At 37.0% G+C, this 16,531-nt stretch overlaps 1 long non-coding RNA gene across 2 annotated transcripts; it reads left to right on the forward strand.

Annotated features, from left to right (window-relative positions):
* Window positions 1–92: 92 nt before the first annotated feature.
* Window positions 93–3,482, forward strand: LOC130499214 (uncharacterized). 2 transcript variants are annotated; one of them, XR_008938099.1, is made up of 3 exons: window positions 93–1,644; window positions 1,755–2,159; window positions 2,516–3,482. It is a non-coding gene; the product is annotated as an uncharacterized LOC130499214 (long non-coding RNA). The 2 variants fall into 2 exon arrangements; XR_008938101.1 differs by having other exon boundaries at window positions 1,755–3,482.
* Window positions 3,483–16,531: the final 13,049 nt, after the last annotated feature.

Genomic DNA, 16,531 nt, shown 5'->3' on the forward strand with positions numbered 1-16,531 from the left:
GATGGAGTGCGAGTGATGCACCACGGCGAGATGACTTATGAGGATTTCCTGTATGCGTTCAACAAGAAGTATTTTCAAGAGAAGCTTTGGATGAGAAGAAGAATGATTTTGAGAGTTTGAGGCAGAGTGGAAAGTCTGTCAGAGAGTATGAGCATGAGTTTCGCCAGCTTCACAGGTTTGCGGGAATTGGTATGGATGAGGAGGATCTTATCAGGAGGTTCTTAAAAGGAATGCGAGTAGAACTTCACGGTAGGTGCAGTATGGTCACCTATACCAGTTTGGAGGATCTGGTATAGAAGGCCGTTGTGCAAGAGAAATGTATTGCAGCGGGGCAGAAGTTCAACAAGGCAGCTCAGCATAAGTCTGAAGGAGCTTCAGAGTCACATAAGAGGACATGGGATCGGCCGAGTATCCAGTGTCATAATTGTGGGTTGTTCGGGCATGTTTCTAGAAATTGCCGAAAGCCACTAGTTACCCAGTTTATAGCGCCAGCAGCACCAGTAGCAGCAACTAGGAACTGTTATGGTTGTGACCAGCCAGGTCATATCTTCAGAGATTGCCCGAGGAGGGGCAATGCAGCACTTCCACCACCACCGAAGCGCCTAGCCATCGCTCCACGTGTGTTCACGGTTGGAGATGCCCAGGGAGCCGAGCCGATAGCGGGTATGCATCTTATTCATACTACTTGTGTTTGAATATTGTGGTCTCGTAATTATCTGTGTAGTTAGCAAAAATCTCGTATAGTTCGGTTTTGGTTAAAAGTAAGTTAGTTCGCATCTTGTTCGACACGGAGCTTCCCACAGAATTGTGAGTTCACATGTGGTCAAGTCTTAGCATTTTCAGTGTATCTTTAAAAGAAGACAAAGAGGATTTGAGAGCAATCAGTATTCATCGCGATGTACCAGTTGTCTTTCGAGTATTAAGATGGCATCGTATGAAGTCCTTTACAACAAGTTTTATTACACACCGCTTTATTGAAGACAAAAGTGGGGGAGCGACGTGAGGTAGAAACCGCAATGGATCAAGAGATGGTAGAGCAAATGAACGTGCTCAAGTTTGGCCTTGGGAAGGCCATGACCGTGAAAAAAAAGTTATGCATATATGCGTCGTAAGGATTTGGAGTTTCAGGCGAGTGAATGAATATATCTAAAATGAAGACATTTCAAGGAGGAGCTAAGACACAAAAGTTGATGAAGCTTAAACCGAAGTACATGTTATCATATCTTATTTTTGGAGCGGATTGGAGCAGTTCTTAGAGATTGGATTTATCGGCAGAGTTATCTGACTTCCACGATGTGTTTCATGTTTCCGTTTTGAGAAAAGTTGTTAGAGAGCCAGAGCTCATTTTGCAGCAGCCACCAAGTGATCTTGGCAAGAATTTATGTGCGCCTTGTCAGCCAGTGGAGATTTTGGATCGCCAAGTGAAAGCAGTTAAGGGAATGATGACCATGTTGGTCAAGGTTCGTTGGGAGTCTGAGCCTCAGATGAGGATTGATTATCCAGAGCTGTTTCAGGATGGTGTTGGACAGTCAGCGGACGACTCGAATTCGAGGACGAATTCTTTATTAGTGGGGGAGAATTGTAACGACCCGATTTCGGCCACAGAGTTCGTTAGCATGCTAACGCCCATGCACTCACCCAAAGGTCTAATATTTGCCTATAAATACCAGCTCGTCTACTTTGTTTTCTCCACCAAGTTATCAAGAAAAGTTTTAGAGAGAGAGATAGTGAGTGGAGTTGTGATCATTTTGCAGAGAGAGAGTCGCCTGAGGTCGTCGCCGGAGCCACCGTGTCCAGTGATCTCGTCAAGCTCATCACCACCTTTCGTTGTAGTCGGTAAGCGCCGGAAACCGCCATGCATTTGAGTTTAGTTTCGTGCGTTTAGTAAATCGTCCATAACTTTCTAACAGTTGCGAATCTCGTGCATGCAAACCCACCATCGTGTTCCTCTCGTCGAGACGAATCCGTAGACACCAGAATCGCCATAATCGGAGCTCAGACGAAGCCGTACGCGCCCTCCAAAGTTTCGCCGGAAATCGTCTCCGCCACCACCGGACCACCGCTTCGCCGCCGCCGGAAATCGTCTCCGCCGCCGGCCACCGCCGTTCTCCGCCGCCAGCCACCGTCTTCCTCCGACGCCGCTCCGCCGTCCTCCGCCGGTAAGCCACCGCCGCCCTCCGCCGTCGCCGCCGTTGACCGCCACCGGTGACTCGCCGGCGACTCGGCCAACTCGGCTGAGTCGACCCGGTGAGTCAACTCGGTGACTCGGTTAACCGGTCGGTTTGATTGGTTTAAATCAATTGCGATTTGGTTAGGGTTGGTTAGCGTAAACCATCGGTTAAAATCAATTCGAAATCGGTTAAGGAAAACCAATTGGTTAAATCAAATTGATTTCTGGTCAAGGGTTGACCGGGTTGACCTTTGACCAGCGGATTGACTTTTCCGTAGACTTTGACCAGACCCGTTTTGAGTCGTTCGAAAGGCGTTTTGACTCGAATTTTCGCCGTGGTTTCAGATTTGGAGTCTATTTGAGCAGCTGGAGTTCATAGATACCACTTCTCTTCATTTGCTAAGGTGAGGGCTACTCCGTTTAAATCCCGAGCTAGTTTAGTACTGCTATTATGAAAAGTTTAGTTTCGAAACATGATAGTCTCTGTGAATCGAGTCTGTTTGAGTTTGTTTGAGAGTCTTGCGTGTTCATAATTGTTATTGATTGTTAAACCGGAAATAGGATAATAGAGGATTCAACGGTTGTGTGAAATGTTTGATGCTGAGAACTGTTATATATGTATGTATATATATAGTTATATAGTAGGGACTATGTGATTGTGCGGGGGTTCGGAGATGTCCGAGCTATCGACGCAGCGGGATTTGTGCGGGGGCCCAGAGACGTCTGAGCTAGCGACGCAGCGGGATTTGTGCGGGGGTACAGAGACGTTTGTACTAGCGACGCAGCGGGTGGTTGTGCGGGGGTACAGAGACATACTGTACTAGCGACGCAGCGGTTATCTATATCCTTATGAGGAGATGCGTGGTGCAGAGAGTAGCTGTGTACTATAAGCGCATGGGTTGTAGTTGGATAGTTTTCTAGTCGCTTGTTGATTGTTCTTTGTGGTGTAGACACCGTGTTTGTTTCATGCTAGAGCTAGGCCTACATAATCGTAGTGCTATGCACTGAGTCAGTGGTTTGCGGTTTAGCATCCCATACCTCACTGAGCGACTCCCCTGTTGCTCACCCCTCTTTCTTTCTCCTTTCAGGTGAGACCGATGAGTAGGAGTGATCATATCGGACTAGTGCTACTATTTGGGCTCGTGGGCTTTATCGTTTTATCGTTTTATCTTTTTATCGTTATTGGGCCTTTAGGCCTTCGGACTTATATCGTTTCCGCTACTTCCTATTTTCAGACCTTCGGGCTTATGTTGTTATTTATATTTCGGATGTTTATTTTCGGATTTGACTTTATGGTATGACGTGGATTTTATTATCCGTATTATTATTATTATTCCCGCTGCACTATTATTTATTTATTTCGAATTATTTTATCATATTCGAAAGAGACGCGGTCGCGTCATCACCTGTCTCTAACCTTCAGGCAGGTCCATCGCAGCAGCATCTGGATTTGTCATTACAGCTTAACTTACTAATCTTGAAAGCTATACCGGAAGGAAGAAGAAGAAATGTGTGACTGACTGATTGTTGCAACATCTAGATTTTGCCTATGCTTCACTAGTCTTTAATTTTTGTTCTATAATTATTGGTGTAGTGTAACCATTTCAAATAAGTATATATTGCTTTGTAAAATTGCCTCTATCTTACATTTGTGTGTATAATTTATACTGGTATTGTTTGTTTTGACTTCCATTGACTTTGGTTGTTTTTATAGCTTTAACTGCTTTAATTGTCAAATAAACTCTTCTTGCTTATTAAAAAGAAATTAAGTATAACCCATAAAAAACTTCAATAGAAGTAAATGACAAGATGAACGACTTCTGCAGATATTCTTCATTCATCTATTTTCTCATTTATGTGAAAATAACTTATATTTTGAGACAAAAAATACTTTTAAAATTGTATATGAAACATATATGATTTATTATAATCAAAACCATATACGCTCTTATAATGTTTTAGTTATTAAAGCTTACGTTGTAATTCAATAAATAAATATAAGAAATATATGTACATTTTGTGTAAAGATGTAGTAGTCATGAAATTTGATAAGAGTTTCTTTTTCCAGATTTAATTTTTGGTATACATTCTTTTTCTTCCAGATATTTATTTTCTTATACATCTCCAAAATTTTCAATATATATCCATCTCCAATTCGAAACATCGATTTCAAATTAAATGTTAGAATGTGACATACGTATAGTCTTTTTTTTTTTTTTTGAATGAATGTTAAATTTATTCATCAAAAAAGCCTTATTACAACAAGTGCATACTGTTTAACTTGGGCAACAAGCAATCAAGCTAACTAACAAATCAAATTAAAAACAATCACAAACTCTACTCCAAAGAACACAACTTCTAAGAAACATCAACTCCAATCCCTTTATCCCCCTCAAACTAACCATGAGACACAAGTTGAGTTTGGGAGTGCTATGAGTTTCTCCTCATTAAAACCATCAATAGAGAAAACCCAAATGGGACAAAACTCTATTGATGGAAAAAGAGTAAGAAAACTCATAGCAAGGGGATAGCAAGGGGATAGCAATCTTGATAAGAAAACAGCAACTCCAGCATTTAAAACACACTCTACTACCCAACTCAAAGACCTCACATCGAAGATAAAAAGCTTAATGTCTAGCGCTAAACCAGTAGACCATTAACTCCTCCATTCCTTTAACCTTCTTCGACCTCATCAAACTGATTCTGTTCCTTATCCTCTTATCGATCATTCTTTGAAGCACTTGCATTGGAAGAATCTTTTCACCATGTCTGATCCTATTTCTTTCTCTCCAAATCCCATAGATCACTGCTTGAAAAGCATAGCGAAAACAAAACAGTCTCTTCTTCTCCCAAGTCGAGTCACTCAAAAAGAAAAGGATCTCAGACCAAATCTTTGTATAAGAATTTCCCATAATCCCTTTGGCAATGTACTCCCAGAGACTAGAAGTATACGAGCATTCAAAGAATAGATGAGCTCTAGATTCCTGACTTGCTTTACAAAGAACGCAAGTAGAATCAACCCCCAAGCACCAAACAGCTACTCTATCCATCGTAGATAATCTATTGCGAACTGAAAGCCAAGTAATAAAAGAAAATTTTGGCGTACCATGAGCAAACCAAACACCTTTTACCCAAGCTCCAGTCGGCTTCTTTACTCTAATCATCTCCCAAGTTTCTTGAGTTGAGAAGCTTTCTTTATAACCTGACTCTCTTTTCCATAGAATAATATCATTCTTCTCCGGATTAAGAGAATTCGCAATAGATGTAATCTCTGCTTCAATTTCATTCAGAACACTCACACGATGTCTTCTTCTTCTCCTCCTAAGGCTCAACACTACTTCTTCTACTGTTGCATTTCTGTTAACACCCATATCAATCACACCACGATCTCCAAGCAAGTCAAATAACACTCCTTTTTTAGACCAGTTATCAAACCAAAACGAAGTAAATCTTCCATTCCCCAACTCTTTTTTATAAAATGATTTAGCCAAATCCCTCAACTTAAGCATTTTATGCCACATCCATGATCCCAATTGCGTATTGACTCTAATTTCCCAGAAGCTCTTCCCTTTTAGGAGATGGTTATGAATCCATTTACCCCACAGAGAAACTCCTGCAAGCATCCTCCAAATCAACTTGAGCCCATACACTTTGTTCACTTCTTTTAAGTTCCTTATCCCCAAACCCCCTTCACTTTTCTTACTACAGATATCTTGCCAGGAAACCTTAGCATTTGTAGCCCTCAGAACAGGACCAGTCCAGAGAAAAGCAGAGCAGATTCTCTCTAATTCCTTAATACAACCACTGGGAAGGCGAAATACAGAAATCCAGAAATTTATAATACTAAAGAGAACAGAATTGAGTAACTGGAGTCTACCAGCATAAGACAGGTATCGACAAGTCCAGGAGCTTATTTTACCTTTAATTTGCTCAACAAGAGGAAGGTAATCTTGTTTGCTCATCCCTTTAGTCATTAGAGGAAGACCCAAATAGCGAACTGGGAGAACACCTTCTGCAAATTTAAAATTTGAAAGGATACTACTCTTCTCCACAGCAGATACACCAGCCATATAAATGGTTGACTTCTCTAAACTTATACTCAGACCAGACCAAATCTCAAACTCCTCAAAAACAGAAAGAGCTCCCTGAACTGATGCTCTTGACCCTTCGACAAAAACCATCAAGTCGTCAGCAAAACAGAGATGCGTCAATGAAAGCTTCCTACAACCCGGATGAAACTTGAACTTCCCCTCTATAGCTGCCTTATTTATTTTCCATGAGAGCACATTCATACAAAGAACAAATAAATAAGGAGATAGAGAACAACCCTGACGCAACCCTCTTGCACTTTGAAAATAGCCTGCCAAATCCCCATTCACTTGCACAGAAAAAGAAGGACTCGTTATACACAATCTGATCCAATGGATGTATCTCTCCGGAAACCCCAAAGCAGTCAAACTTTGTAATAAAAAATCCCATTGAACTGAATCAAAAGCTTTGGAGATGTCTATTTTCATAACGCACCTTGAAGACACTGTTTCCTTATGATAATCTTTAACCAACTCTGAAGCTAACAAAACATTCTCCATCAACAACCTCCCATGCACAAACGCAGATTGATTCTCAAGAATGATCCTCGGTAAAATAAGCTTCAATCGGTTAGCCAAGATTTTCGAAACTACCTTATAGAGTACATTACAGCAGGCTATTGGGCGATAGTCCCTCATCTCCAATGAGTCTAACTTCTTTGGGATCAATGCCAGAATAGTAGAGTTAACACCTTTGGGGAGAAATCCAAATTTAAACACAGACTGAACAGCAATAGTGAAATCACTAGCCAGAACAGACCATGTTGTCTTGAAAAACTCAGCTGGATAACCGTCTGGACCTGGTGATTTACTATTTGGCATAGCAAAAAGAACTTTACGAACTTCCTCCTCAGTAACCTCAGCTTCTAAGCCTCTGCAATCATCTGCCGTGCATCTAAAAGAAGACAAACCCTGCAACTCTTCCACTGTAGTACCCTGATAATTATCTGGTCTTCTATTGAGAAAGTCAGAGAAAAACCTGACAGCCTCTTGCTTCACCTCTTGATGCGTATTTACCACAGCCCCATTAGTACATCTGATTTCTCTAATCATATTCTGAGCTTGCCTTGTTCTGATAGCCCTGTGAAAAGTTTTATTATTCTGGTCTCCAACATCCAACCAGTGAAGCTTCGATCTCTGCTTCAGAAAATCCTCTTCTAAACTTGCAACTTGAATCCATTTACCATACGCATCAGCTTCATCCTTCATAGCTCCATCAGTTGGATTCTGTAAAGTAGCTTCTTGTTTCTCACAAAGATTCCCATAAGCTTCTTTAGTTCTCTTCGTTAAGTTCCCAAGCTTTTCTTTCCCCAATTCCCTAATTAACGGCTTCAAATTTTTTAACTTCTTGGAGAATCTATACATTGCTGAAGTTGACGAAAATAATCTCTCTGTGGAACTCCAATACTCTTGGATCATTGGGAGGAAAGATGGAATGCTACTTAAAGCATTAACATACTTGAAAGGTCTCCTGATCTTTTCACTCGGCGGAAGTAACTGAATCTTGCATCTAAGATGGTCTGAACAACCTCCCGACTCAAAGACTGAATACGCATTACTAAACCGATGCAAAGCTTCTTCATTAAGCAACACTCTATCCAATTTCTTACAGATCACACCTTCTTCCCTCTTATTGCACCAAGTAAATAAAGGACCTTGATAAGCCATATCGGTGAGCTGACAGTGAAGAACCATACTCTGAAAGTCTTTCATCCCATTTGGAACTCTACCTGTATTAACATAAGCTGAACTCTCTTCCCCTTCCAATATCTCATTAAAATCTCCCATTAACATCCACGCCTTATTTTTAAAGCTTGGCGACTCATGGTGGTGTTTAAGATCTTCCCATAACCCTTTCCTCTCCTCAATTTGATTACTAGCATAGATACTCGAACAGAAGAAAGACTCCTCATTTTGCATCTCCACTAGAACTGTGATGATCTGATCTGACTTATAAACCGGAGATACCCGAACTGAATCCCTCCAAACAAACCAGATTCTTCCACCACTACTTTCTTCATAATTCATTACTGACGACCAATCATTAAACACTTTATTCAAGATTCTCCCAGCCTTATTCTCCTTAACTCTAGTTTCCAACAAACAACCAAACTTCAAATCCTTATTGTTTACCCACTCACTAATAACGGAATGCTTCACAACTTTATTCAATCCGCGCACATTCCAGAAAAAGCTCCCCATAATTAAGTCTTGCGTCTAGAAGACCTTTTTCCTCTAGGATTTACACCCTGAGTTCTTGTCTTCTGGACTCTCTTCCCCCCTTTTTGCTCCACAACCTTCTCATTTTGTTCCAACAACTCATCCTCTATCAGGTCTTCCTCCCTTATATCATTCGCTTCCTCTTCCTCCATGTATTCATTATCATCTTCTTTAGCCTCTTCAACTATAATTTCACCTTCTTCCTGAACCTCCAAACTTAGAACTGCAAATTTAGACGCTGAGATCTCCACCACTTGCTTCTGAACCAGAGATGATGATCTTCCTACTTTATCTGGTGATACCAACGCCCAATCTTCCTCATTCTTTCCTCCAGACTTCACTATTATATCCTGCTCACCTCCTTTCATCTCACTTACGTTCACCTCATATGATTTCTTTGCAGAACTACTTCCCATATTCTTCTCTTTTACAACATCTCCCCCTTGTATATTTTGATCTCTAATAACCTTGGATCCTCCCTTTATACCACTACCCAGCTCACCCTGTATCTTCTCTTTTTTATTCATGACACAAACTTTGTCATTATGACCCCATTTCTCACATAAACTGCATCTTGATGGCAACCATGGGTAATAGAACTCCGCAGTAAACTCCTTCCCATCAATGGTAAACTCTATCTCCTTTGGCAATGTCTTGGATACATCCACATTAACAAAAACTTTAGCCTCATCAAAGTTTGAACATGCTAATGTTTCTGGATGCAAGTGAACCGGAGAACCCACTGTACTTGTCATGAAGCTCAATGCCTCCCATGAGAACATATGCAACGGAACCTTCCTAAGGTGAACCCACATGGGAATAGACACCTCTTCCTGCTTCTCCTCTTCAGTTTTAGGAGTCCACTTCTTGACTATCATAGGAACTCCAGCTATGTTCCACATGCCTCGCTTAATAACCTTCTCCCTTATCTTCGGATTCATGATCCTAAACCTCATCATAGTCGCATTAACATCGTAGACTTCTACCTTTGAGTTTGGATCTCCATAGCTCCATATTTTATTCACAACCATGTGAACCTTAGCTATGTGGGGTGAAATATCCAGAAACTTGCCAAAGATGAAATCCTCCCAAAGAGGAGTAGCATCCACTAACAAATTAACCGGGATCTCAACCTTTTGTTTACCATCCACCGCTTTGACCTCCACATCATACTTCTTCAGACATCTCCTTTCTTGCGCAACAGAAACCCATTTCGGAATCACCTCTTTCGATTCTACCCCCTTGCTTGAAACCTCCTCCTTTGATTCAATCCCCTTCTTTAAAATCTCCTCGTTTGATTCAATCCCCTTCTTTAAAATCTCCTCGTTTGATTCAATCTCCTTCCTTGAAATCTCCTCTTTAGATTCGATTACCACCCCTTGTTTATCATTCTCCATGCTTCTATCAACCTCCAGAACCTTCCGATTACTCTCCGGCACTCCAGATGAGCCCGGCGACGAAGCCGAAATCATCAGAAACCCTAGACACTCGATCGCACTCAGAATCGCCTAATTTTTCTCCAGAGCCAAAACGCAGCGTTTTCCTCACATCAACATACGTATAGTCAACCGTGAAAGTATTTAAGTTTTTTTCTCACAAGAAAATAAATTAAATGAAGTAAATGCAAGTAGGTGACGAGTAGAATTACGCGGACGTTCTAATATTTTATGTCAACTTGATGATCTCACAGCTTAACCCGATCTACACATTATTTCCAACCGATATAGATATTCTATTTGCATATTCCAGTTTATGCTTTAGGAAGAATAAAAACATTTGCCCATGCGAAATTAGAGTAGCTATCTATTTCATAAGAGACCTCTTGCAGTGTTTTAAACGTGAGCTCGTTAATAGATAATCATAACCGAAACAAAAATCAGATCGAAATAACCCTCTCATAGTCTCTTTCATCGGTCGTAATGTCTTATTACTATCTTATGCATATTTAAAGCTTTATTTGGAACCGCGTTTGTCATTTCTAAGCTTCTAACTATAATTGTCAAAGTATCTTTTTCACTATAGAACATTTGTCTTAACATAAACAAAGATTTTACAGCGCCGGATACAAAGCCCGAATGATTTGCGAGAAACTAAAGCCCCTAACGATTTTAAGGAAACCAAGCCAGCAGGATCTAATCCTCTGGAGCCATAGAAAATTACCAACATTAAAAACAATACATTAAACACACTAAACATTGATAATCAAAAGTTACTATTGCAGGCGAAGAGCAGGAGATGTGAGTAGCAGGACCAGAGAAACACGGAGAAAAGCCAATATTGCCAAATATCAAGTTCATTGTTTTATAAAAGGGGTTCACACTAATTTCAGAAAGAGATGTAACCCATGAATGAACCTTTAGCCTCTTTTTTTTACTTATTTCATGATTCTCTTAGTTTCTTCAAATATTTAAATGGACTATACACAATATGTTCATAATCGGTGTGGCTATGCAATAATTGAATGTAAGAGTATCTCCAATGGTGCTTTATTTTTCATTTTTTATTCATTTTTTTATTCTGGTACTTCAATTTTTTCTTTTTTTTCTTCAAATTTTGAAGAATTGAACAATATTTTTTTAAATTTAAAAAATACTGTTCAGTTTTTCAATTTTTTGAAGATGAATTTTTTTATTTACAAGATAATCCTTAACTTTTATTTATTGTTATTTTGCACTTAAACATATTAGAAGTGTTAATGTCATCCCATTAATTTCAAAGTTTACATTATTACTTTTATCTAATTGAATGTTAATGATGAAAAACATGAAATTATTAATTTCTTAAGACTTTTATGTTTGATGTAGAAGAATTTAGAATAAAATAAGCTCAATTTTTGTTTTAAAATACATTTTAATCACTTTAAAGATGTATTCAATGCTTTTTATAAAATATTTTGTTTAATTATTTGTGTTATGTATAATAGTTGTATTATATAATAATTTTTAATTTTAATAAATAGTAATTGGGCCGAATTAATGTTAAAACAAAACAAAACAAATAAGTAAAATTAGTAAGTTTGAAAAATGTAAGATCTTATTAATAATTAATTATAAAGTGGTGATATAATATATTTAAAATATTTTATTTTGAAGAAAAATATAAAGCAAACCACTGGAAAATATGTTAAATTCATTTTTAAAGAATTTAAAAATTTGAAGAAAAAAATGAATGTAACCATTGGAGATACTCTAATGGGCGATATGTATAGTTGCTAAAAAAATGGAGATCGGAAGATATAAGGTTTTGACGCTCGTTTTTCATCTTCCTTAACTATTCCATATATATTATATACTGTCAGTCTGTCACATGTGTACTCGACTACTTGGACCCTCTATAGCTAAACACTTCTTCTTGTTTGGCTTCTTCCCACTGATATTTTCTATTGTTTTCATAATAACCATGATACATTAGGTGATGTAATATGCATTTATCATATTTCTTGAAGTACTTCACTATATGACAAATTAGGTGACAATGATTCGTTCATTTTTCCTTTGGTAGTAAAATTTATTGTTTTGTTTTCACACGAATAAATCAAATATTTTGTATGATTCGAGATAAAGCATAATTTACTAGTATCTTAAATTTGTTTGCTTTTCATGACCACTCAAGATCAAGAATTTCTGTGAATTTTACTCCGACTGCTACGTCATCAAGGTGACGTATATATAATCAGCGTAGTCCATGCTAATGATAATTTGGTATGCTAAATCTAATCTATTAATTTAGGGTCCTATTTGAATTCTACCATGGCATATTTTTATTTGGACTCATTGAATATGTTGTGACCAAACATAAATATATTCTACTTATATCATGATAACAAAATTATGTTATTATTTATTATGCAGGCCATTAACTAAATAAACAAATTTTGACTTAAATAAAAACAACTTTGTCGTTTACTTCACTTACTAACAGTAACATAAACATAAACGACACTCAAGTGCTCACAATGAAGCTCATCTTTTCACATTTAATCGCTATGAGAATTGAAATGATAAGAAACATTGAATCATTTTTAATCCATGTTTCATGGAAAGGTTTCGACCATGTAATATTATATTCTAATTTTCTTTCGGTTAATCATTCGAAACTTGTGGTTAAATTCTCTCCTGCTCAACTTCTCACAATGAATTATCAGTAGTCCATATCTCAGAATCTTCTTCACATTTTCAGCATTTGTAGTGACTATTTTAAGAAGATAATTTTAATTGCTATCTTATCATTAGTCACAGGTGTAGTAGTAAGTGAAGAAGACGATATCAGTGGTTTAACTATTTTCTTTGTAAATCAAATCGGTTCTATTAACAAATAGTATAATTAACTAAATTCATATACAAATTAAATTATTTATCAATGAATATTCTCTTATGACTGGTGTAACCGCAACGGTTGCGGGAATTTGCGGATGCGGATGATTGCGGTTTTAAGCATTTTATAGAGATTTGTACGATTGGTACAGCTGTTAGAAATTGTTGCGTTTGCGGGACTCTTATGACTGGTAAACTACCAAACGCAACATCTGTTAAATAATAATTTAACAATATTTACATTTTATGTAATTATAAAAATATTAAAAATCATAATAATATGATAAATATAAAATTTGTATTTATAGAATCATATTCTTAAATTTTAAAAATTTATAGAAAATATTTTGGTTTTAAATTTTTATAATATAAATTGAAATATAATATGAATACATTTTACAATTTCTATTATTTCAATTTAATTTTTTTATTGGATATTTTTAGTATTATTTTTATTTATTCTGTTTTTAAAAAAAAAAAATTACCTTCCCGCAACCGCCCCCAATCGCAAACGCTAGCTGGAACCAGCTTTTGATTTTAAGAGGTTCAGAGCGGTTTGAAACGATTTGTAGCGTTTTCTGTGATTGTTTCGAAACACCAACAACCGCTATGAACCGGAAAAGTTGCGTTTGCGGGTGGTAGCAGGAAAACCAGTCAGCCCCTATATCAAACCCAAATTTCTAAATCCTAACAACAATTTGAACTTCGAAATCAAAAAGATACAAATAAACGATACAACTTCTAAATCCTAACTAAAAAATATTACCTAATATTATCATAAAACTAAATCAAAGAAGATAGATAACAAATTTTTCTTCAATGGATTCTTTTTGGTTTTAATACTAACATCGACAATCAGCTTTACAAAATTATTAAATATGGACCCAAAAAATTAAGTAGTTGGATATTACATGAAACTGAACATATGGTATATTTTATTAAATTTTTGCAACGCACATTGATTTTTTTTTAACATATGAATAGTAAACATTCATTTCTATATTTCATTTACAAAATATAAATTTTGGAACTAAAATTGTATCTAAAGATAATTTAAATATGATAAACTCAAATTAAATTCCTATTCAGATCCACACCTTTTAAGTGAATTCAAAATTTTATCGGGTTTTAATATTATTATTTGAACCAAACCAAAAACCAAAATAATTAAAACCAAAGTAAATTTAAATTTATAAATAATCAAATGATTCATATATTTCTTGAACCAAAAACCAAAAACACAATCAAACTTGAACAAGAGAATATAATACGGAAACAAACTGAAACCGATCCTCCGTACCTAAACATATTAGCGAACAAACAAATATGTTTATAAACCTACAAAAAAAAAAACAATTCCGCGCTTCTATCCTAGTTGCTAATTAAAAGAAGGTTAGTTACGCGTTACTTTTCCTAAATAACCTACGGTATTAAAACAGCAACCATGTGTATGGGGCCCGCATACTGTGGTCACGTAGTAGATAAGATCAATTTGCTACAACATTTTTCTCCGGGTTCGAGTTTTCCTTGAAACAAAGTTGCAGTTATGTTAGAAGTCTTGGTTTGAGTTTAGGTTCATGCAGTTTACTTGGCAGTCTGGTAACAAATTATCCAGCTACTCTTAATATTGGTTGAAAGACATTCCAAACTTGGATTAAGTAATATAGTAATCAATTCACTCTATAATATTAAAGGTATTCCTCATGAAACCGATAGGATAAGTCTATAAGACATAAAAAACGTTTATGTGCTTTTTTGCAAATGACCAGTTTAAAGATATATGTTCTTAGAACTCGTTTATTAATTTCAGGATATCTCGAATTTTTTAATGACCAATATTAATCATAAAAGTAAATATAATTCATAGATACCTTTTAGTTATTCAAATGAGACCCAAAATAGAGTCTTATATCTGTATGACCGTGTCGTTAAATTGCTTCAATTCCAAATCACTTAACATCCTAGAATCCTCTTAGAAACTATGTACAACTATACCAATTTTAGATATTTTTGCAAAAGCACAACTAGCTTACTAATAATAAATAGGAATCCAGGGAGTGAAAATAAGTCTACAACTACAAAATTCATAACCACCGAATATGTTGACACCTTTTTTGTTTTTGTTGACAAATGTTGATACTTTTAGCAAACAATACAGGAGTTGTAATCATTTATTTAATTTAATTAAAGTGGTAGTTAGTGCAGTTACTACAGATTAAAATAGATCTATAAGTTTTCATATTATGAACTTTGGGTTATTACTTTAGTTGAATGCAACCTAACTCACTAGTCACTACAAACATAATTTAACATGTTCCTAACCATAGAAAAGGAAAATAAATATATAAATATCGATATTGTTACCGCTGCGAGTCTGCGACTGTCCCAGCAAAAAATATCTCTGGGATCAAAGGTGCTTCAGGAGGGAGTCGAACTCGGGTTTTGGGGGTCAGTGGTAAAGTTTCTTAGACCATCTCTAACGGGAATCCTTCCCAAATCCTTAGCAGGATTAATGAATATAATAATAATATTTTGGCTTAATTAGTGAAGGATCAATCCTTGGAGAAGGATTGGAAGGACTCAATCCTTAGTACACGTGTCTCTCTCTCAATCTCTCCTCCCTGGCTCTCCCTCAATCTCTCCTCCCTCGCTCTCTCTCTATCTCCCACCATGGTTCCTCTATCACCTTCCTCTTCTTCTTCTTCATCGCCCAACCCTAGATTGAAAGAAATGGCTTTAAAGCTTAACCCTTTGGCATCTACTCAGCCCTACAGATTCTCTTCCTCGGCTTTTCTTCTTCTTCTTCTTCTCCCACTCTCAGCGCCAAGTCAGTCTCTTTCTCTCTCTCTCCATTACAATATCCACTGACAATATCTACCTTTTTACTGTGTTTCCTGGTTCTGCTTGCTTGTCTGATTATGGAGATCTACCTTTTGTCGATTTAGTCTCAGTGTTGTTTACTCACATTTGATCAATCTCGACTGTGATAAGAAATGGATGTGCTTTCAATATTGGGTCTAGTTATCAAACATGATTGGGGCCATCCTCTGTTCTCAGGAGATTGATTCATTAAATGTTATTCTTTCATAAATCTGATTCAAATGAAAACATCATCACGACATTTATAGATTCATTCACTGTTTCCTGTGTCTTTGAGATTGATCCATGTATTAGAGTAATCAAGCTTTTTTAGATTTCCAATCTGATTTAAGAGTAATCAAGCTCTACTGTTGGCGCTATGGAAGATGATGCTGATGATGTTGTTGAGTCAACTGCTTCTGCTTTTGATCGAGTATCCTGTTTCGTTCTTGTTTCAGGCTAAAATCAGATTGATGATGATACCAAGTGATCATGAAAATGTGTTGCGCACAGGTCCTTTGTCATGTTCTTCCATCCTTGCACTTCTCTCCAATACTCTGTTTTTGCAGCCACAGAGAGAACAGAGGTGGCGCCTAGACGACAACATAAGACCAGGTCTGAATCGTCTTCCTCCTCAATAGTTCTTTTAATTTCGTTTACGTTCCTGAGATTGATGTGGTTTTTTCTAAAAAATGCTGCTTATAGAGATTATCTTAAGAACAAGTCTAACTTCAAGCATATTAAGAACAAGTCTAACTTCAAGCATTGATGTTTGTGTAATGCATTAGTTAAGTTAAGAGGATCTTCAACTGGTTAGTTTTCTGTTTCCACTATAGTTTCTTTTCATGGAAAATGTATGACTATGATGAATGGTTGTTTCA

Source organism: Raphanus sativus, chromosome 2 (assembly GCF_000801105.2).
Source record: "Raphanus sativus cultivar WK10039 chromosome 2, ASM80110v3, whole genome shotgun sequence".
NCBI classification, from domain to species: domain Eukaryota; kingdom Viridiplantae; phylum Streptophyta; class Magnoliopsida; order Brassicales; family Brassicaceae; genus Raphanus; species Raphanus sativus.